Source organism: Talpa occidentalis, unplaced genomic scaffold (genome assembly GCF_014898055.3).
Source record: "Talpa occidentalis isolate TD23 unplaced genomic scaffold, MPIMG_talOcc4v2.1 talOcc4.15, whole genome shotgun sequence".
Taxonomy (NCBI): Eukaryota; Metazoa; Chordata; class Mammalia; order Eulipotyphla; family Talpidae; genus Talpa; species Talpa occidentalis.
The window spans coordinates 85,534,356-85,556,790 of record NW_023601543.1 but is presented as its reverse complement, the minus strand read 5'-3'; the positions used below and the strand labels follow the sequence as shown (position 1 = coordinate 85,556,790).

The following is a 22,435-nucleotide window of genomic DNA, read 5'->3' as shown; positions in this document are numbered from 1 at the left end:
AGTCACTGGGTATTAGAAACTGAATGAGATCTCCTTCCTCCAATCAGGTGAGTCTCTCCCCTGAACAGATCATTTAGCTGTTGGACATTTGTACTTACTTGCATTGCTTGATCCTAAAGAATACAGTCCAAATCAAACACATCTGGGCATATTTAACCTGGAAAAATGCCCCCAGCAGGCACTGTTAGCTTTATCTTTGAAGTGCTGTCAGAGAACAGAGTAACTGCATGTGTTTTGTGCTGTGTAGCGGGGGCCCAACGTAGGTGAGAGCCATAGGGAGACATACAGATTTCATGGAAGGACAAACTCTACCTGCAAACCAATCCTGTCCCAGACTAGAAGGGGCTCGGGAGGTTGGCCTGCTGTGCCGAGGTCCAGGGGCTCCTTAGGGAGGGGTTGCTGGTGACACAAGAGGAATTCAAATAGGACAAGGTTAGAAGAGGGGCCCAAAGACCTTTCACTCCCAGTGGTGTGTATTTTGGGGCTAGGGTGATAAGAAGGAACCCAGGGGCCTCCCCGGTGGCGCAGCGGTTGAGCGCTGGGTTGCGAAGCTGCCCGCAGCCTCTGCAGCGCCGGTTCGATCCCCGGCCACCGAGCGAGGGTCCCACATGGCGCGCAGACCTCTCCTGCCGCCCGCTGCTCCCCTCAGCAGTGTACTTCGGTCCTTCTGCCTGCTCTGCTCCCCGCTCTGGCTCTGGTGAATTCTCTCACCCTCCCGCGCTTCTGACTGTACCCAGTGCTTGTATAAATAAACAAACAAATAAATAAATAAATGAATAAACGAATAAATAAATAAATAAATAAATCTTTAAAAAAAAAAAAAAAAAAGTAAGGAACCCAGTCGGGGAGATTTTTTGTTTAAAACAATTATGATGATTCCACCCCAAATAAAGAATGGTGTTTTCAAAAGTGATCAAGAGGATGCCTCAAAGTCTAAGTCTATGATTACATAATTGTAAAGCATTTAGGCAACAATTTAGCAAATGAAAAGGAAAGCATTAATTAACACATAGGTAAAGATACTTAATACTACATTATTCTTCAAAACAAAACAAAACAAAACAAAGTAATTGAGACAAAAGGTCAAAACAGGCTTTTGGAATTAAAAATTATATAACCATATATATAAATTGGAATGATAAATACTTACTCTTTATACAGAGATTCTTAAAATTATCATTATACAAGAGCCCATGGGAAAACTTGAAAAAACACACAGAGTATTTTAGGAGATCATGAACCACAGGGAGGAATCTACTTTGACATTAAACACGAAGACGCAATAACTTCAAATCGAGCAGCACTCCATGGCCTTCACGGAAACTCATCAGAAGTGCTTTTCACTTTTTGAAATTACATTTTCTACCTATGGTTCAAAGTTTGAAGTCTTAAAACTACTGTACAGTTTGAAATGCTTCTAGAATCTGTGTTATCAGAAAAAAAAAATGAATTGCTTCTGTTACATACCTTTTTAAGACTGACAACTCTTTTCTTATGTTGAGCACTGCTTTCTTACCACATTACAGCTTGAGGAGCTCTGATGAGATTTAGTATTGGCCAGAGTATTTGAAAGTCCCCAGTTTCAAGGATGATGTTCTATTACTTAGAAGTGAGAGTTTACCCCCAATTGCCAATATGTTACATTAAAAAATTCACTTTCCCTTAATTCTGTAGTCCATACATTCAACAGCCACTGCCTCTGTATACACAAATAGATCTCATTATATAAAGATATTTCATTATCTGTTCAATTTCCATATCTGTTGAAATAATCATGACATTCAGTAAAAGTGATAAAATGTCAACACAAGGTAAGACAAAACCACACTTGTATGAAATGTTTGTAATGATGTACGTTCATTCAATTCATATTTCAAAGCATTGAGTATAAGCTCTTTAAGAAACAAGGTCTGAGCTTTTCCCCATGCATCACTAATCTCCAGCCATATTGTGCAAAAGCAAATGTAAAGAGATCGGTAGTTATCAGAAGTGACCAGGTGGGCAAGCAAGGCTGCCTATCCTGGGAAGATTCTCTGTAAGGCCAGGGAGCTAACTTGAAGCTTGCCTCCACATCAACCAGCAGGGGTGCTTCCTGTCCATGAGGAGAGGTCCCCACCCCCTCGTTCAGAATCCACACTGGTGAGGCAGTCCCACCCGCTGTGGAATAGCCACCTGGGCTGCTCCGCACTGCCCAGTGGGACTTGGAGAGCAAGGAGAACCACTGTGACGTGATGCTCAAACCATTTACTGTGCTGTGGTAATAAAGTCTTGCCAGGAGTTGCATGTTTTCTGCCCACACCAAGCAACAGCAGCAGGCTAATTGTTGGCTTGAGGATCGCCACTCTCTAACTTATTTAACGCCCGCTGATACAGAACTCACTCCACACCAGGTGCTATTCTAAGTGGTGGGCAAATACAAACTCACTTAAATTTCATGTCAACCCTATAATATGGGTCCCACGGTTATCATTTTCATCTTATGGGGGAGGTAACTGCAGTCACACATAACTAAGTAGTTGGATCAGTCCCTGAAGTCACAAGTACTTGTGCATATTTATAAATACTGAATGATACTCCTTAGTCACAGAAAAAGTCACACACTAACAGCTCAGACACAGGCAACTGGTCTCTAGCAAAAACACAAAAAAAGCTGGTCTTGATCACAAAGCCCCAGTCTTCAAGAGGATGGACACTGGGCCACCTCCCGGGGCAGAAATCCTAAGATCACTCTTACAAATCACGCCCCCTGACATTTGGTATGGGAGGGGGAAAGTGGAGACAATTTCCTTGCAGACTTTTCCAGGGTCTTGAGTACTTAGAGAAGATAATGGTCATGATTCCAACAAACTGAGGACAAACAACAGAAACATTCACCTAGAATTAGACCCTCAAGAGCCTGCTTTCAACAGTGGAGGTTATTTTTGCTTTATAAGGCTCAATTAGAAAAGTGACACATTGACATTGCTGGCTAGAGAGTGGAAGAAAGTGATAACCAGGCCTAGAAATCTAGACTCTTACACGAATGTTTGCTGTGAGCCAGCTCCACTTCCATTCATATAAAAATCTGTAGAATTAGCTGTGTGATTACAGGAATCTCTTTGGGTTATTTCCAACATACTTGGAGATAGTCAACTAGATCTGTCACTCTGGTGAATGACTATAAACACAGATATACGAAAAAATTAATACCAAGAACAATCCAAATAGGATGGGAAAAGACAATGAACAAAGAGTGCAAATGGCCCTTAAGTATATACAAAACGTTCAGCATTACGCAGAAAAGAAATGAAAAGCTACCTGGTGATACTGTAACAGGGGGGTCCCCAGGAAAGGGGGAGGTTCCAGGTTCCCTGCCCCACCCAAATGGAGGGTGGAGCTGAGCAGAGAGAGAAGAAGCTGCAGAGACTGAGGAAGGAAGCAGGATGGAGCCAGAAGGAGACCTGGAGGAGGCGCATGGAGCCGAGAGACACACACGTGAAGAAACTGCGCTTGTCTTTTGGTCGTGGACGGGGTGACACAGATGTGGGGGAGACCCGTGGGGAGGGGACCATGGCAGCTTTTATCTTGATGTTGATTTTGCTCTTTTCCTTCCGGGCTTGTCTGGTTGTTTCTGACCCTTTTCTGTGGGTCCCACTGGAAGATGCTTTGGACTTGGGGCAGGCTTGGGTCCTTGCTCTGGGCCAATCCCATTTGGATGGAGTTTTACCCACGAGGGGTCACTTTGGGTGCTTGATCTAGAAACTAGATTCTTTGCCTTTCCTGTCTTGTTTCCTAGTTGTATTAAAGTTCCTTCTCACTAAAGTCTCCTATGTTTTGTGTTGATGTGGCGGATGGCAGAACCCATTTAGAGCAGGCAGGTTTTGGGGTGATCTGGGGTGCACCTCTCCCTGCCCTGTAACAATACGTCTTTTCTTTTCTTTTCTATTTTTTTTTTGTGGGACCCTCCCCAGCGGCCGGGGAACGAACCGGCACTGCAGAGGCTGCGGGCAGCCTCGCAGCTCAGTGCTCAACCGCTGCGCCACCAGGGGAGGCCCGATACGTCTTTTCATGTATCAAGCAGGCAAAGATGTAGAAGTTGAATGATTGCACTCTCTTGGGGAGACTCTGGGGAAACCCTCACACACTGGGTAGGCAATTTCACTTACTTGTCAAAATTAGAAACTACATGTACCCCTTGACCCAGCAATCCCATTTCTGGGGATTTCTAATACAGACACCCCTGTCCCACACAATTTGTGATGAAGGCAGGAGACTTGGATGCCATCGCCTTAATGGCAAAAGATTGGCCATAACCCAGGTGACCAGTAGGGGAAGGGTCAAATATGTGGCACATTGTCACAATGGAATACTATGCAGTTGTGGAAATGGGGAGGGGAAAGTTCTCTGCATATCATTGTAGAAAGATCTCCAGGAGATATTGTCAAGCAGGGAAATAAAGGTGTCCACAGTGTATATGGAAGGACACAACGTGAGATGAGGGAACTGCATCTGCATCTGCCTGCAGCAATCAGAAGGACTGAGGGGACTCGGCCATCAACACCGGAAATGGCTGTCACACCGGGAAACACTCAGTGACTCTCACAACTTGGGTGCTTTAAGAGTGACAATGTTTGTATTTCAACCAGGGATCCCAGAAATCCTCTAAAGAAGTTTGTCCTCAGGATGCTCATTTTCATATTAGCATCAAGATCAGACAGAGAACACAATACTCTGAGTTGACTATTTCAACAACGTCCGAAGCCTCCTGGGATCGCGTGGCTAGGACTTGCGCCTGTCCCAATTACTTCCAAACTATTTCTTTAAGGGATGCACAGCTAATCATCAATTTACCTGGTTAAAATTCAGTTGGGTTGAAGTGCTTTGAAGGCTACTCTCCCTTCTTAGGTTTTCTGCATTCAGAGATTTGCCAAGGAGCTAACAACAAAGAGATTTAATTACAAAACAAGAGTACATGGTTGATTGTGAAGAGGAACCACCAATGCACATTCTGTGGGCTTTTGCCTGATTACATTTGTTTACGAGGAATGCCAAAACATGTGCACCAAAACCCACTCACGGTCTTGGGGAGCAAATTATACTTGTAAATTTGATGTAAGTTGATCACTGGAAGAACTCACACTCTTTGAAGATTTGAATTCATAAATGTATGAAAGAATTAAACGGTTCTTTCCCCTAGTGATAGAAAGTATTAAATAGCAGGAAAAAAATGTGTTTGAAATCAACTGAGGAAATAATTAATTTTGAAAATTATTCAATAAAAATGTTAAATGGGAAAAATATGTCAGGCCAGTTTCTACTGGCTGAAGAAAGCAGAAATATGCAAGGGCGCACTTAAGGAAGAGGGTCTGGGCCATGTCCCACCCGCCTCTTTGTCCTATTTTATTTTTTGTTATTCTACCAAGGCAGGCATAGCCATCAACTGCCATCCCCACAGGACAAAGAAAGGAAGGCTAATTCTGATTAAGAGAAAACTGGCTGCTGTCGGGAGCCTCTGGGAGGGCGATGGCCCCTCTCTTGGAGGAATGCGTGCCTTTGAAGACAGCATCTTCAGATTGTTTTGTTAATACATTAAATTCTCTCTCTTTATCATTCAGAAGACTCATTTCAAAAGGAAAATGCAAGTCAATGAGGATTAATTTGGCTTCTTGGAGGTCAGAACTAAATACACAAAATAAAATGATGCTGAAATAAATAAGAGTGAAATTGCTTTCCGCGGGAATGATGTAACCACTGTGGACATAATTTCCAAGCAGAAAAGCAAAACTAGGTCAGAACACGTTGGCCTGACATAATAAGCACTTTTGCTCCCAGAATGTTGCCATGTAGGCCGTGTCTGCAGGCAGTAATGTCTGCTGTTATCAATGCTCAGGCTGTCACAAACAATTCATGTCTCATCACTCTTTGTTAGTTAAACCAAAATAATGTAGTTTACATGTGAACTCTTCAGTTCTGACAGCTGAACTGTTAGAAAGGGAAAATGTTAAAAATATTCAGCAAGTGTCTCCTTCAGGCGGAGAAGCATTAAGCATAAATATTCATTAGTTAATAGTCTACTATCATCTTTTCTCAACTCAGAAAGCCATACTCCTCTCGATCTGGTTACTATGACTTTACTTCCTTCTTCCTCTCACAGCCACCTTAAGGGCAGCAGCATGGATAGCTCTTTAGAAATTCATTTTAAAGATTGACCAATGGAAAAAAAAGACCCTTAATGGAGTCACTCATCAAATTAGCCAATTTTTCGATTCTGTTTCCTATGTTGACTGAAAGAACTCACACTTTCTTCTCCGTTCTATTTGTTCCATTTCACTCGCCTGTACTATTTCTGCAAAGCACAGCTGATTAATTCATAGATAAAAAGACTCCTCCCACTTCTAAACATAAACCTTAGTTTTCACTCTCCGATATTTTCACCTATTTAAATCAGGCCAAAGATAGACAAAAGTAGCACAAAACCCAAAGATGATTACTTGTATTTTTCGGATAACATTTTCTCCAAAAGATGGTGAGGTCTTTGCTGACTCTTGACTTATTATAAGCCAACACCCTCAAATTATCTTGGAACTTATTGGCACATTAAATTAGCCTGTGGCCCAAAATATCCGCATTGTGCCCTTCTAGAAGGTTTGTGGTACAGTCAAAAGAGAATGGGATGGAGGACGTAGAGGACTCACTTTCTCACACCTTGTTCCCTGCAAGAGGTTAAGTCTTTAGCCCACAAATGCCAAACTGTTAGCCGAAAACTGTCTCAATTGCTAGCGCATCACCTACAGACTCGATTCTGTGCAAACATGTAGATTCCTAACATTTTGGTGATGTCTCCCATTGATGCATTGCTTTATCTGGACATTCATCTAGTTATTGGTAACTCGGCAGGACACTCAACGAATTACATTTACCCACAAAGAGCTCCTTTTCTCTTAATCATTTGGGGATGCCCACTTCAAAATGCCCAAACTGAAGCCACACCCCACAACTTGATGTATGACAGAGAACATGGTTGACTGCGAGGACCCTTTGAAAATGTATTGGTCCTGTTGTCTCCATAAACTATTAAATGTCAGAAATTTCTATTTCATCATTTCAACTAAAACTCTCAGATGGTCTGTCACACCCAGAAGCAGTGAAAATGCTTTGTCCAGCATCTGTTTTGAATTTCACTGCAGAAAATGTGGCCGCCATATGCATGGAATAGAATGGAAGACTTCAGTCTTCTGCCAGAAACACCCTCTCAGTTGCTGGTGACCCTGGGCAGGCCACTCACCTGGCAAAATAAACCAAATGCACATGGGGCGACAGGCCTCAAACCTCAGGTCGGGCTCAGTGAGTCTATCAGGCCTCAAACCTCAGGTCGGGCTCAGAGTCTATGTTTGGTTTTCCACCTTGAGCTATTGGCGGGCGTGGCCCACTTCTTAGCCACCTCAGTACCCCCATCAAGGCGAGTGTAAGCCAAGCTGCCTGCCAAGTTCTGACTTGTGTCCTCACTCATGACACAATGCAAGAAGCAATCTGTTAAGCAATCTCAACATTTAAGTTTTCTCTAATGTCAGTGTGTCCAGTCCCCAATCTTCCTGGTACCCTCTCTTCCCCAGGCCCCCTCTGATCTTAAAGAGCAGTTTCCACCTCTTTCCTACTGAAACCCATCTATATGCCTGGAAAATATTTAATGATGCTTATTAGTGTGCCAGGTACTGCTTCTGGCCTAGGGATGTAAAGGTTAATTCAGATGTAACTTTTGCTCTTGAGTAACTCCGTCCCAGAAAAGGGAGACAGACCAAGGATGAGCTGGAAATAGATGTGCTGTTTTGAATGTGGTGGGGGTAAGTGGAAGCTCCAGTTCTCTCCTTTCCATTTGTTCTAATGCAAACAGTGTTCAGCCTACAAAGAGCCTACTTACAAACACCCAGGCCCACAAATGCCCTCACCCCCCTCACTCGCCCCCCACCCCCGCCCCCGCGGCTCCCTGGCTGTCACTCACAAAGACCCCAGCGAGTCCAGAAGTTCAGGCAGAATGCTGCGAAAAGAACAAATGAAGAGGTCGGACGGACGGGCAGGCCGACGCACCAGCGCGCCCCTGCGACCCTGCCCACAGATCCCGTCCCTCAAGGGGCAACAGGGTTTTCTGCGGCTCCTACTCTGCTGCCTGCTAGCTCCCCGATTAAAGATTCCTCCAGAGGGTGAAAGGGCTAAGAGTCCTGAGCTTAGCTCATCCTTATTGCTTCTCTCCCAACATCTGGTGGAGCCCATTGTCTAGAGGAAATCGGAATGTGGCTCAGAGTTGGGGGAGGGGAGGGGGAAGATGGGTAATTATGGGAACTCCATTCACTGTCTGTTCGGATAGGCTTGGGAGAGACACCCCAGTGAGACCCCCAAGACGTTAAAAGAATGGAGAAAGAAAGGTGAAAATTAGTGCAAACCTGCCCTATTTCGAATATTGCCAAGGCTGGCCAGTTACCAAAAGTGTGGCAATTCTTTCTCCTCCGATGTTCCCGCCTGGCTAACCCGCAGGCATGGCCCTGGCCTCAGAACTTAATCTTACATTAATGAGATTGATTCGCTTTGAAAATAGTGTTTTGAGAGTGTCCCGATCAAGGCCTCACTTCCCACGCAGGAATGCCCTGGGTTTCAGACACAAGCTCCGGGAGCTGCCCCGGAGCCATCCCTTGCCCTAAGAAAGAGGAACTAAGCTGCTAGTTCATAATTATGATAAATTTATTTAAACAAGGACATCATAAGGTTCTGCTATGCACACGTGGCCGGCCATGAGCTAAGTTGCACAATGACCCATCATTTCTGCTAAGGCCAGTCAAGTTTTGGACACCACCACTTTTTCAAGCAGATTCTTATCCAAGCAAATGCAGTTATTAATGAGCAGGCATTTTGCCCACAAATAACTTACATTGTGCTATGGGTGCACTAAACTACATCGGATGGAAATTCCTGTGAGGCCAGGGGCCATCTGAAAATCCTGTTTGCAGTCCAAAGTGCCTTGCCATCGAACAGTCTTTTAAAGCAGCTTTACCGAACAGACTACCGTGTAGATAAATTCTATAAGGACTCAGGAAGTGCTACAGAATGACATAGAAAATGAAAGTCTTTATATATATCAGACTCATCCTAAACATCCTTTTTATTTACTCAGCCTGTATATAAAGCCTTCAAATCCACTTCTTCCAATTTTTTTGCCCCTTTTACCCAGAACCTCTCTTTGGCAGCACAAAGCAGATAAGTTCATAGGTTGTTTCTGTTTTTCTTTCCTCTGGAAGCATAATGTCTGCCATTAATCATTCTGATCCGGGGTCCGTGGAATAGTTTCCTCTGGAGAGAAAAAAAAAAAAAGTCCTGTGGATCTATAAGGGTCCCTAATATTTGTATTCTTTAATTTCAAGGTATCTCTAGAACATGCCACTCCATAAAACTCGGCAAACAACCTTCTAAAACAAAACCCTGGGATGAGTTTCATGTGAAATAAAAGAAGTTGATAATGAGCCAGAAAGAATCTTGTTGATAAACTGTCCCATCTCTAAATGGAGATTAGGTTTCTGTTTGACCTGGCTATAGAGTCCTTGCTTTAATCACCGCGCATTTGATATTCTCTTCCTTGAATGCGCTCGTTGTCATCATGCCTTTGGTCCTGAGATTAAAGAATCCCTAACTGTTCCAAATAAGCAGAGCGAAGCTCTGACTCACGTTCCCACCGGCTCCCGGCGGAGGCTCGGTCATAGACACTTCAAGTCTGACCTCTGCAGGCGGCGAGCCGCAGTGCACGCGCCCGGGGCGGGGGGCGGGGGGAGGCGGGGGGGCGGGCTTTCCAACCCCACCAAGGTCTCAAAATACAAGCGCACGCTCGTAGTTCAGCAGGGAGCGTCACATCAGCCCCTGGACTTCCCTTGCACTTTATGAGTCGCATTTTGAAAGTAACAACCACTCGGTGCAAAGGCATGTGAATGGCATCTGCAAAATGCTCCCTGGCCAGGGTTAGCCGTGAATTCTACTTATCCAGAAAAATCCAAATGATTTGGACCAACTGAGATCCTCAAATCACAGGGGTTTCAAAATGTCCTGACTGCTTCCACCTTTTCCTAATCAAACAAATTACTCTTTGTCCAGAGACGAAAGCCCCCTCTTACCAACTCACCCACCAGGTTGCCATAGCTACCTTGGATGTGTATTTACCACACAAGGGATCAAAGCCAGGAGACATCCACATACACACTTAGCCTTAAAACTTGCTGGAATGTCTATGGATAACGTGCAACTACCAATTAAAGGATTTGCTCGCAGCCTATGCGTTCCACAGCCAGCGAACTACAAATGCAAGTCACAACGAATGGCAAGGAAAAGCCAGCTACAAAAAATATCTCCAACCAGCCAATAAGGATCTTTAACCCACCAGCAAGTCATGGCATTAGATCTTTCTCTGCAAGGAGAGATAACAGGGAAGAAACGAGAAGCGTGTGGAAGACACCGGCTGCCAGACCATGTGCAAAAACTTAAAACATCTGTTGAAAGGAACATGTCTCAGATACATATTTTAAATTCCTGTTACTTACAGTATCTTTCCATGCCATGTCATAAAAGCTCCCTGAGCTCACTGCTGGGACAAATGAGAACAGAAATGCCTTTTAAACTTTGAGAGGCTTGATTTTCAAACACGGGAAAGCACAGAGCACGCTGGAGACACCACATGCTGGCACGGGACTGTCAGAGAGACCCGGGCAGGAGCCAGTCTGGCCTGACCCCTGCCCGCTCTTCTGCGCCTGAGCCTGCACAGGCCGTCTCGCTCTCGGGGTGCCTGGGGTTCATCTTCGGACTCGCCCCTAACTGTGTCTCTCCGCCCACGGTGGCCGGCCAGCGCATCATTCAATATCTGCGCGGCCCCAGCACCACCGTCCCCAGGTGAGAGGTTAGGTCTCACTGCTGAGCCCATGGCACGCGGACCTGTTTGATAGCTAACCCTGCAGATCCAGCTGGGCCCCCAGCTGAGGTGACAAAGCAGTTGGTGGGTGCAATTCACCCTGATGGGGTGGGTGCAGCAGAGGATTTCTTCCCAAGAGAAACTCAGGTGAGGCAGGCTGCATCCTGCCACTCTGAGGCCCCCCGCCCTGCACACTGTCCTAGGAGCTGTGGGGGACCCTGAGTCAGGCCCCTGAGACGCTGGGCTAGCCGGATGAGAAAGGACTCGAGCTGGCCTCCTCTCCAGGCCCCTCCGTGCACCACTCCTCATCTCTCCTGCAGGTCCCCCAACTATTAGATGGACTGAGTCGTGGGATTAAAAAGTTGCCCATTCACTAAGTAGCTAAGGAGCCACTCTGTGGGGACCCTTAAAACTTCAGCACTGGGCTGGACTCCAACGTCACTGCAACGCCACCTCGAATGAGGCCCGGGAAAATCACGCCAAGCTCGGGACAGCACGCCTTGGCATCAGGCACGGGGAGTGCCACCGTTCCAGAGGAGCCATGTGGGAGCAGAGGCTTTGAAAGCTGAACTCAGACACCCCCGAAGGACAGGTGGCTCTGCAAGGATCAAATGACTTCTTTGTTCCTGCGAAGGACCTTTGTCAAAACGGTTTGCTGTTCCTCTTTCCCTTTCAGAACTCCCTGATGCGGCTTCCCGCGCCGTGGGCATCCCATCTGATGGCTCAACAGAAAAAGAAAGAGGTCGGACTGAGAGTTTGCAGAACTTAAAGAAACTGAGCCTCAGCCTCCAGCTGGGCAGGGGCGGTTCACTAGCAACGCAGGGCACTTGCTCATCTAAATGTGCGCTAATGTGCTAGCTGAAGCCTGCAGCACACTGCCTGGGGCGGGGGGGAGGCGTGTAGGGGGGTGGTGGAGAGGTGGGTGGTGAAAAGACTGGGGGTCTTTACACCTGACCATTGGGTGGGGGCTCTGCCACACCTCTGGAAGCTGCTGGAAGAAGACAGAAGGTTCTACACTGCTCCCCCCCCACCCGGAAACACAAAGTTGCTTCCAATGCAAAAGCACTTCTCCCAAAGACCGCAGGGAAGAGGGTGCCTAACCCACTGAGAAGAAAGTGAAAGGCTTTTCTGGTAGTAACAGAGCCGCGAACTTTCCCACCGGAGGATTCAGAGCAGGCAGAAGCATTATCTCCTCCTGCCAATGTCTGCTCTTGCCAGGCCGCTGGCGGGTTTTCCCACCGTTCGCTTTATAGGACTATGGATCTGGATATTCAAATATTGACATAAGATTCTTCCCTAACTTCCATGGAGTGTAAATCACACCCTTTCCGTGGCTTGTGCGCCCATTTTTTTCCCTTTTCTGTTCTGTCCTCAAAGGTGCAGCCATAAACCTCTGCGGGGGCTGATAAGGAATTTTATCATCCCGCCCCGGAGCCGGAGCCACGGAAGAAGCTGCTGGGCTGGAATTCTTCTCAGACTCCCTTCGCCATCCCCCAGCCCTCTCCCTGCTCCTTCGCGCGGCCTGCTTCTCACGGCCAGAAGCAACACGGTCTCCAAACTGCTGGGACAGAAGAAGAAATCTGCGTTTTCCCCCTGGAAGGGCTGTCTGCGCTCGCTCGGGCTGGGCTCGCCTCCTCGGCCCGGCCACAGTCGGCGCTCGGGACGGGAAGCCGAAATGAGATCAGAGGCCCCGTGTAATTCTTTTTCAGGATATTCCACTGGCTTTATTCTCACCCCAAGCCTAGGAGAGAGGCTGAAAGCTGGGGAGAGACCGGGTACAATACCTTCCCGCGACGGCGACCGGGAATGATTTCCATAGTCCCCAAGCCGCTTCTAAGCCCTTTACAATGACGCCTGACATCACCGATCCCCGCGGGGGGCCGGTGGGAGGGGCGGCGGGGAGGCCGGTGGGGACCGCGGGAAACGTGCTCCTCGGCGCCCGGGGCCGGGCGCGGCCCGTCTCGCCCGCGGGGGGTGGCCCCGGAGCGCGCCCGCCGGGCAGCAGCGCCCCGCGGCGGGATCGCGGGGTCCCGGGCGGCGCCCGCCTCCCCGCCGGCCGCGCAGCCCGGCTTACCTGCCTCATGTTTGGACTTCCATCCGGCAGGGAGCGAGCCGCCGCCGAGCCCCGCCGCTGTCTGGGGGGGACACCGAGCCCACCAGCTGCCCGCAAGACAAAAGCCACTCCCGGAGCTCCGCGGGCAGCGAAGAGCACGCTTTCCTCCCCGTCGGCTTTGATCTGTTGCTACACGCTCGGCCGAGACAATGTCAAGTTTCCCGAGCGCTGCTCGCGCAGCCTATGAAAAGTCGGGCGCAGGGACGCCGGGACCGCCGGCTCTTATTTCAAATCGGGTGTCGGGGAGGTGGGAGGCGGCGGGCTGCGGCCCGCGGGCCCCGCCAATCAGGAGCCAGGGGAGGGCCCGGCAGCGGCGCGGCCTCCGCCGGGAGGAGCGAGCTCGCGGGATGGCCGGGCCTGGAAGCCGCGGGGAGGACGAGCTCTCCCGGGGGCGCGGGGCTCTGGGGCGGCTCGGAGCTTCGGCGGCTCCGGGCCGCGGGACCTGGCCTCCCCAGCGCCGCGGGGAGCACGCAAGCATTGGAAGGTGAATGAACCCCGGCAAGGAACACTCAGGACCCGGCCTGCCTCTGAAAAGGCTCCCTGGCACCTTCCCCTGCCGTCGGAAGACCCCGGGGAGGAGCCCAATTGCCAGGCAGGACCCTGAACTGCGGCGAGCCGCGCAGGGGGCCTCGGCACCTCCTCCTTGCCAGACACACTAGCCGTCCGGCCTGGCCCGGGCCGCCAGCCTGAGGACAGGCGGCAAAGGAGCCCGACCCATTTGAAGGCCCAAGGCCACGTCGGGACGGCGAGAGCCCCTCCAGGACGATCCCCGCGGCGGGGTGCTGCAGGGGCGTAGCTAAGCTGGGCGCCTCTCCGCGCCTCACCCCGCCGGGGCGGGGCCGCCCACCCTGACCCGAGCCGCGCTGGGGCCAGGAGGGCGAGCTGACTTCTTATATACGAATAAAGGGAATTTCCAAAGTTTGCTTCCTTAACTCCCCATCCACAGTCACTGTTCCTCTCGCTCCCCGGGCGGCGGCGGCCCAGATCTGCTCTTGGGGCTGCAAAGAGCACGTGGTGAGCAGAGCAGCCGCCAGCAGCGCTGGTGGCATCTTCCCCTCCAAAGAGGTGCCTGACAGGTTGTGAGAATAGGTCAATAAATATTTTCAATGTGGGGTATTAGAGGGGAAAACTGCAGCAAATGATGCCTGGGCAGTGCCAGGAGTGCCGTGTGCAGGGGCTCAACACGTGTGAGCGCCGCCCAGTCCTATGACAGCGAGTGGCCCAATATCTGGGCCTGGGGTCCACTGCCGCTCCCCACACTCCCCCTTCGCAGGCTAGGGCCCAGCCAGTGACATAAGCTGATTCCAGTCCACTCTGCTGCTCCATGAGGGCCCTTTGCTCTGACCTTGGCTGGGGCTTCTCTCCCTGGTCACTACTGACATTTGGGGTCAGGTCGTTTTCTGGGATGGACACTGTGCTGTGCAAGGCAGGCTGTTCATTGAGCAGCATCCCTGGCCTTGGCCCACTAGATGCCAGTAGCACGCCCACAGTCATGTCAATCCCTAAACATTACCAACTGTCTCCTGGGGGGGCACAATTGGGCCCAATCTGAACCAATGAGGCACCCACTTTGAAATACTGGTTCTCAAACTCGAGTGTGCCGGGTCACTTCCGGGAAGAGCCTTCAAATGCAAGGCCCCAGGCCCTGCTCCTGCTCCGCAGCCACCTGACCAGTGAGACTGGGGAGGAGCCCAGGAGTCCGCGTGCTGTCCCGGCAGCGCCTCTGACCCATGGTTGGCCAGCTGGCATCTAAGCCGCCCGAGGGCTGCACTCGGTCCCCAAACCGGGAGCTACCCAGGGCTGCTGCCCTAAAGTATCACTGGAACTAAATCCTAAGACACCTCAATCTATCACCTTCAATGCCAGCTCTGCGACTGCACCTGCCTTGTCCTGTCGCCACATCAAAGGTAAACACGAGCTGGGATTCCCCCTCCCGATGACTGGCTTTCAAGGTTTCATCCACCATCTACAAGGTCAAATGTCACCACTTTTTTGTGGTTTCCTGAATCCCCCAAGATAAATGAGTCCCTTCCCTCCTTTGCAAAGCAGTTTGCACACACCCAGGGGTGTGCTGAGTACTGTTTCACAACCGGTTTTCCAAAACCCCCCCAATGACCAGTAGTAACCTTTGCCACTTCGCAGGGTGTAAACGCGCCCGCCTTTCCCGCAGCGAGGCCTGCGGGACCAGCGGGACCAGCCTGCGAAGAGCTGAAAGACCAGCTGGTGCGGGGAGATGCTGAGACCCACCAGCGCCAGGCTCACCCCGCGCTGTTCTGTAATCTCACGGTCTCGAGTCTGTCTCTCCTGCTAAACTACCAAATTCCTGAGGGCACGAGTGGGGTCCTGTTCCTCTTCGGACCCGGCCACTCCCACTGACCCGAGCGTGCCGTTTTGGTCAGCAAGATGGTGCCGAGAGAGAGGGAACGCGGCGCACCAGACTGCTGCCACTGCCGCGGAAGGAGGGCGAAGAATTACCTGGAAAATCAAACTCTTCAAGTTTCCTCTTCACCATCGTCTAGTATCTGCTCTTCTGTACTTAGGAAGGTAAGTTATTCTGTACATACTCAACCATTCTGTACTCCTGAGAACAATAAGCACAGTGTCATTTTCCATTTCAACACTCCCACATCTGAGCCATATCCATGTCGGAGTGAAAGAGAAGAGAGCAGCCTTCTAGAACAGGACCTCAACTCCACGGAGGTGCTTGTGAGATAGGATATTTTTTACATCTTTATAAGAAGGCAGCCTCTATTTTTGCATCTATCTACCTGTGACACAACTTACAGCGATAGACGGCAAAATCTCCAGGAGACATACACACGACACACAACTCCAGAAGCTGTAAGTAAGGGCATTTCCGCTGGAAAGAGATACAGTGCTTGTTGCCATCATGCCCACCTTCCTCTCATCACACGTGGGGCAGGATGGCTAATGGTGGTGTCATTAGCAGATGCAGCTCATGGGGGCTTACTTTGAACCAAGCACTTTGCCAGGCACTTCACAAATGGGCACCATTTAATCACCAATAAAATACCCAAAAGTAGTTATCACCATGATCAGACACAAAATGAAAAGACAGGATCCTTGAGGCAAAGTAAATAACCCCAGGTCTCACCATCACACCTTGCTATACCAGGAATCGAGCTTAAGTATTGGAGGTTAAATTCACTTGTGTTTTGTTGGAAGTGTGCTAACTCGAGAAATGATTTCGAAAACTTGTAAGAAAAGCAGTGTAAATAAATGAAGTCTTTTCATTTACACACAACCAGTATAAGCCTTAAGCATTCCTTGTTAAATAGATGGCCCTTTGGGGTTGTCCATCAAGTGAGGATTAGCTCCTCTGACTGGCAACACTGCACGCAATTAAAGTGAAGCAAATAAAGACGCTTCTCTCACCCGAGGAGGGGATGTTCTGTTCCCCAGTCCGTGATTAACCGCCTCTGCAAATGTCAGCTGCAGGGGTGTTAGAGCCTTGACTGGTCTTTATGAAGCAGCCGAGACGATAATCCTGGGTAGTTGTGTGCAGGTTCGGTTACAGACAGACTTCCCCGGCAAGGGGACACAGGATTCTGGGCCGGAGTTCCTGGATAGGCCCTTCTGGACGTAGGTGGACACTTTAGGGCATCTTAGAGGACAAGTAGCAGGACCAATGCCACCTCCGTCAGGGCTCTCTTAGGTCAAAGCAACTGGGACTAGTGCTCATGTAAGTAAAAAATGATGGACTATCAATGACTTCCTATAGTTCATCAAAACACATGACAGAGGGGGCCTCCCCTAGTGGCGCAGCAGTTGAGCGCTGGGCTGCGAGGCTGCCCGCAGCCTCTGCAGCACCAGTTCATTCCCTGGCCGCCAGCGAGGGTCCCACAAAAACAAAAACAAAAACAAAAACAAAAACAAAAACAAAAACAAAAACAAAAAACACATGACAGAGCACAGCACTGAAAGTTAGTGACCCAGGAAGTGTGCCTGGTGCAAATGTGCGGTCTCCCGAGGCTGTGAAAAGAGTTTACTCTTTCTTGGAGGTTCCAGAAACTCAGTTGTTTTCTACTTCAGGTGGCTGAGAAGCTCTGACAGGCGACACAGAGTTTGCCCTTTGCCCTTCCTGGATTTGCCCACCAGGAGAAATGTGGTCGCTAGGCCTAAAGGACAAGTCCTTGAACTGGCTTCCAGGAAACTAGCACTATTTTATGATGATCCTGCCCATAGTTGACCAGAGTCAGGACAGAGCTTCAGAGAAGTCACATGCTCAGGTCGGGTGCAATGTCACCACGTCACACACCCATGACCTGATGGGCATCTCCTCCTTCTCTCACCACAGATTGAATTTGCTCAGTTTATGAGCGATTTGCCATGGGTGGTGAGAAGTACATTTACTAGCCAGCCCTAATCCAAACCGTTTTAGACATTCTTCTAGATCTCAAGGAATAAAAATTCTACAACCCAGATGCCTAGTAACTCATTAGAAGAACCCAAACCCCATTTTCTCCTTATTCCTCATTGGCATTATTCTTGATGTCAATACACCTTTCTTGTGGGTTTCAGCGCGGCTAGGGGTAGCCGGCAGAGTCTTCACATCACTGCCACCAACTTCTTACTCTTTCATCTCGCTTACGATTCTCATATGAAAAGGATTAGTCCCTCAAACCTTTAATATTCTAATGCCTAGAGCGGATTTTTAAATTAGCCTTAGAGATGAAAACAGAATTAACTTTTGTGAATCGGAGCTCCATTTTGATATGTCAGAAACAAACAAATCAGATTCGTGGATAATCACGTGGCCAGAAGGAGGCGAATCGAAAATTTAATCAAAAGAAGCTTTGGACAGGATTTGCACTCCTTGCTTGTAGAAAGACAATGCTTTCTCCCTGGGATTGCCTCTTCTCCAGCATGGATAAAGATTGCTGAAATAGTTGCATTTTGTTTTCTCACATCACACGTATCTATACCTGGATTTAGATGGTGGTGACGAGAAAAGCTACTGAAAAGTGGTTTTCTTGTCTCTTGCCTTTGTTCCATCCAGACCTGGGTGTTTTGATTTGCCCTTATTTGCTTATAGCTAGATGACTCTTCAGCCAGAGCTTTTTCTCTCCGGGAGCCACTTAGGAAGTTCACACCTACGGACATAGGCTCCCCTGCACGAGTCCCCTGGTGCAAGACAGACATGTCCAGAATTGGGGGGCGCAGGTGGGAAAGAGATCGAAATGTTGGAGAAACTGAATCCAAATGAGGCTTTTTTTCATTTCTCCTTTGGTTTATCGGGGTACAAAAGGAAGGGCTATATTGCCTGTCTATTTTATAGAGTGTCTTTTTTTTAAAGATTTATTATTATTTATTTATTTATTTGTTTGTTTGTTTGTTTATACAAGCACTGGGTATAGTCAGAAGCGCGGGAGGGTGAGAGAATTCACCAGAGCCAGAGCGGGGAGCAGAGCAGGCAGAAGGACTGAAGCACACTGCTGAGGGGAGCAGCGGGCGGCAGGAGAGGTCTGCGCACCATGCGGGACCCTCCTTCCATGGCCGGGAATCAAACCGGCGCTGCAGAGGCTGCGGGCAGCTTCGCAACCCAGCGCTCAACCGCTGCGCCACCAGGGAGGCCCAAGAGTGTCATTTTAAATTATTTCAGTGTCAGTGATGTCAATAACATAGCATGAACAAAAGGACTGTACTTTTATCCGTAGCATTTCCTAAGTTGTATCAAAAGGCCCTATTGATGTGTCTCCTGAGCCATGTCCACACGAGGGAAGGGTCATTTTGGTATGGTCATCCTTAGAAACCAGCCAGCTGATAAACTTTACTTCCACTGTGCAAATTAATCCACCCCGATTGAGGAAATCCCAAGCCAGAGCTACACCACACATTACAAGGCATAACTGAGTTATACCCTAAGGTAAAATGTGGACGCTGCCCCAGACAGGGGTGCTATTGAGTACAGTAAAGATGGGGGGAATCTGTGCTGAGTGAAAAGGGAGGAAATAAAAGGAGTCCGTGTCTATCACAGACCAGTTCCGGATCAGGCCCTCTTAAAGACGCAGCCAGTTTACGGTCTGTGTTTGGGAAATCGGACCCATCTTTCCGACTCCAACCCCCAAGCTCCTTGTGGTGCATGATGCTGCCAAGCCTAGTCCAGATGCACTTCTCTCCGGAAGGGGCATCGCAACCCAGCTTGCCCATGGCCCGCCGCGTTGCCCTCACGCCCTGCGACGGCGGTCAGGGTGTCGGGGATTTCCCACATGGAATCCCTAACTCCAGTCCACCTCCCAAAGGACCTCACTCGGAACCACCTCCAAGGCAAAGCAGGATGCAGCATTACTGGCAGCAGCCGGGACAACCTCAGCACCCACCCACAGAGGGGGAGTCAAGAAGGCGTGGCCTCTCCGCGCCTTGGAGGACTAACCCGCGACCAGAAGAGCGGAAACGGGCCTCCACAGCAAGATGGAAGCAACTGGAGGTGATTACCCAAAGCCGAGCGAGCCAGCAAGTAAAGACAAAGGGTGGGTGAGTTCACACGTGTGAGCAATATCAGGAGACAACACAGATGAACTAATAAAGCAAAAGAACCTTAAACTAGCAGGCACCGAACTGAGCCTCCTGAGGTTAAGGGTGGGGGAAGGAGGGCCAAGGGGGTGTGAGGATGGGGGTTCACACTGTCCTGCTGAAAATGGCCCAGGGCTGAGCCGAAGTCAACGGTTTCTGGTGACTCAGATTCTGTATAAAGCTGGGCGCCACCGGAGGGCATTAAAAAAAAGGTAAGCCAGGAGTTTACCGTTACATCTGAGAACAAACTGAAGCACTTCAGTGATTTACCTTGAGTACGTCCCCAGATTCGGGCTGTGCTCCCCAGATCACGTGTGGGTAGGAAAAGCCCACAGCGGTGCCTCCCGCGGGTGGGCCTCACGGAAGGGGTGCGGCCTGCGGACTCGCCGCCGTGCTCCACAGGGCAGGGCGGATTTCAGGCCCGTTTCTCTAGGACTGTGAATGAGATGTTCCTTCTCCATTCAGAATTTCCCAGGGGCTTTCCCCATGGAATACATTTCCGTGATGCATTCCCCAATTAGCAACGCAGACGCTGAGCGTTCTTCCTTATTTGAGGCTAATTGGTGCAATGGTGGTTTAGCCATTGATTTCATGAGCAGCACACCGCTATCGGTAGGCCACTACGAATTGCTTTTCATCACTCCAGGGCACCCGAAGATCTCAAGTGTAAAGACAAACACCTCCTATAAGCGAAAGATACTGAGGGGCGGTCAGGCGCTCCCCTCATGCTGACAGCGATGTGCTTCCTTGCACCCCAGGGCCATCACTCACCCACGAGCACTTAGCGTTGGCTGCTGTGGGCCAGACATTGCTCTCGGTGCTGGAGATGCGGGCAGACAGGTACAAACAGGCTCAGGGGCTACCCTCGTGAGCGTGAGCGTACCTTCTAGTGGAGGGAGACAAATGAATCAAAAAATTTCAAGTGGTATCAATCCAAATGATTTCTCTGTATAAATGAATTATATCATTAAAAAGAATCACACACAAAAAATTTCAAGTGGGTATGAGGGCGATACGGGGTCGAGTAAGGGGGTGGGACTGCTGCTGGAGTAGGGTAGGGAGGTTGGTGTCTTCTGGGCAACGTTTCAGCAGAGGCCCAAAAGCAGGAAGCGAGACCTTCCGTTGTGGCGATGGCTGGTGCAGCCGTCCCAGCAGAGGGAAGACACTGCGAGAGCTCCGAGGCCAGGGCCAACTCCACGCCAGGCCTGGGTAGTGGGTGCAGAATGAGGAGGGGCCACGGGAGGAGCTGAGGTCTCAGGAGCGGGGGTAAGCAGTGTTCACAGGTCACCTAGGACCTTGTAGGTGACCTGAAGCGTTCTGGGTTTTTCTTGGAGTGATACGGGGAGTCTCGAAGGCGAGAAGTGGAGAACAGCCAATCGACTTTTTGGAGCTGAGGGCGGCTACTGGGTGGAGAAGCAGTCTGTAGGGCAGGCGCAGGTCCCCAAGAAGGTGCTTTTGATTACTTATCAGATCAACCAGGTGAGTGGCTGATGGGGATGGGGTGGCAGAGGGGGTGGGGACACTGGGATAGACTCTGGATGTATTGGGGTGGGGAAGCCGGTGTGATTTGCGGACAGCGTGAATGTGCCAGACAAAGAGAGGACACTGGCATGACTTCTAAGCTCTTTGCTGGAAGAGTCTGGAAAAGGGAGTCACCAAGGTCTGCGACGGGGACATTTCGGGGGGAGCTGTTGGGCAGAGGGGCCACTCCTATGGGGGGTGGGGAGGAGCCTGGAGGGAATGTAATACTCCTGATAAAACCAAGGTCTAGGGGGCCTCTCCGGTGGCGCAGCGCTTGAGCGCTGGGCTGCAAAGCTGCCCGTGGCCTCTGCAGCGCTGGTTCGATTCCCGGCCGCTGGCGAGGGTCTCACATGGCGCGACAGACCTCTCCTGCCGTGCCTGCTGCTCCCCTCAGCAGTGTACTTCGTCAGTCTGCCTGTTCCGCTCTCCGCTCTGGCTCTGGTGAATTCTCTCACCCTCCCGCACTTCTGACTGTACCCAGTGCTCGTATAAATAAATAAATAAATCTTTAAAAACAAACAAACAAACAAAAAAACCCCCCAAAAAAACCAAAACCAAGGTCTAGGGATGTGTGAGCCAAGTCACAAAGTTTATACTATACTTAGGGGACGGGAGGCCCACACGGGCTTGATCTCTATTCCCAGGCACTGGGCAGCCACCTGGGGCGGCAAAGTCTTAAAGCAGGTGAGCAGCCGCGCTGCCGGGCTGCGCGCTCACACAGAAAAGAAAAAACTGAGGCCGCAGGGCCAAATGGCAGAGTCAGCCCAAGCCAGCCGCAGGGGGACGGGGGCGCCAGCCAGACCCTGGCCTCATTGAAATACTAAAACTTGTGCCTCCCATTAAAATGAGACATGCGCCCCGAGTGGGAGCAGGAGAGAAAGAACACAGGCACCACCAGCCCCGGGAGGAACCCCTCCCCAAACATGCCAACGTAGAACACGCCTCTCTGGCACCCTTGCAGCGGACGGCGTCTCCCGACCCCGGGCGAGAAGGTGCTTGGGAACACAGGTTTCCCTCTCCGGGCGGGCCGAGCAGTCAAGTCTTGCTGTGCTCCAGCGAAGCCGGCGGCAGTATTATTGGCTGCAGGCAAGAGGCCCTCGCAGAGGGGTGGAAACGAATGCAGCCCGGCTTCACTGTGGCTGGGAGCCGATACCAGAAACAGCCTCAGCCCAAATATCAAGGAAGTGTGACCCCGGCCCACCTGCTCTTTCTCACTTTAAGTTATTGTGATTTTGAATGAGGCGGTTTGTTGAAAAATATTATTATCTAAGACCCACCGAATGCTGGCTAGGGGGCCAGACACGGCTGTGAGCATGTTTAATGCACCCATGAGAATTGGTTCTATTATT

General features: G+C 50.0%; 1 protein-coding gene across 5 annotated transcripts in view; it reads right to left on the bottom strand.

Moving 5' to 3' along the window:
* MID1 (midline 1) overlaps nt 1–22,435 on the bottom strand; it is a 338,728-nt gene that overhangs the window by 127,446 nt on the left and 188,847 nt on the right. For 2 of the 5 annotated variants that reach the window (XM_037512723.2, XM_037512725.2), the window contains exon 1: nt 12,993–13,272. The exons of 2 other annotated variants lie outside the window; for them this stretch is intronic. The gene's annotated coding sequence lies outside the window, so the exon portion shown is untranslated. Of the gene's footprint in view, nt 1–12,992; nt 13,273–22,435 lie in introns of those variants that run through there. One more of the 5 variants, XM_054695860.1, reaches the window with a different exon arrangement.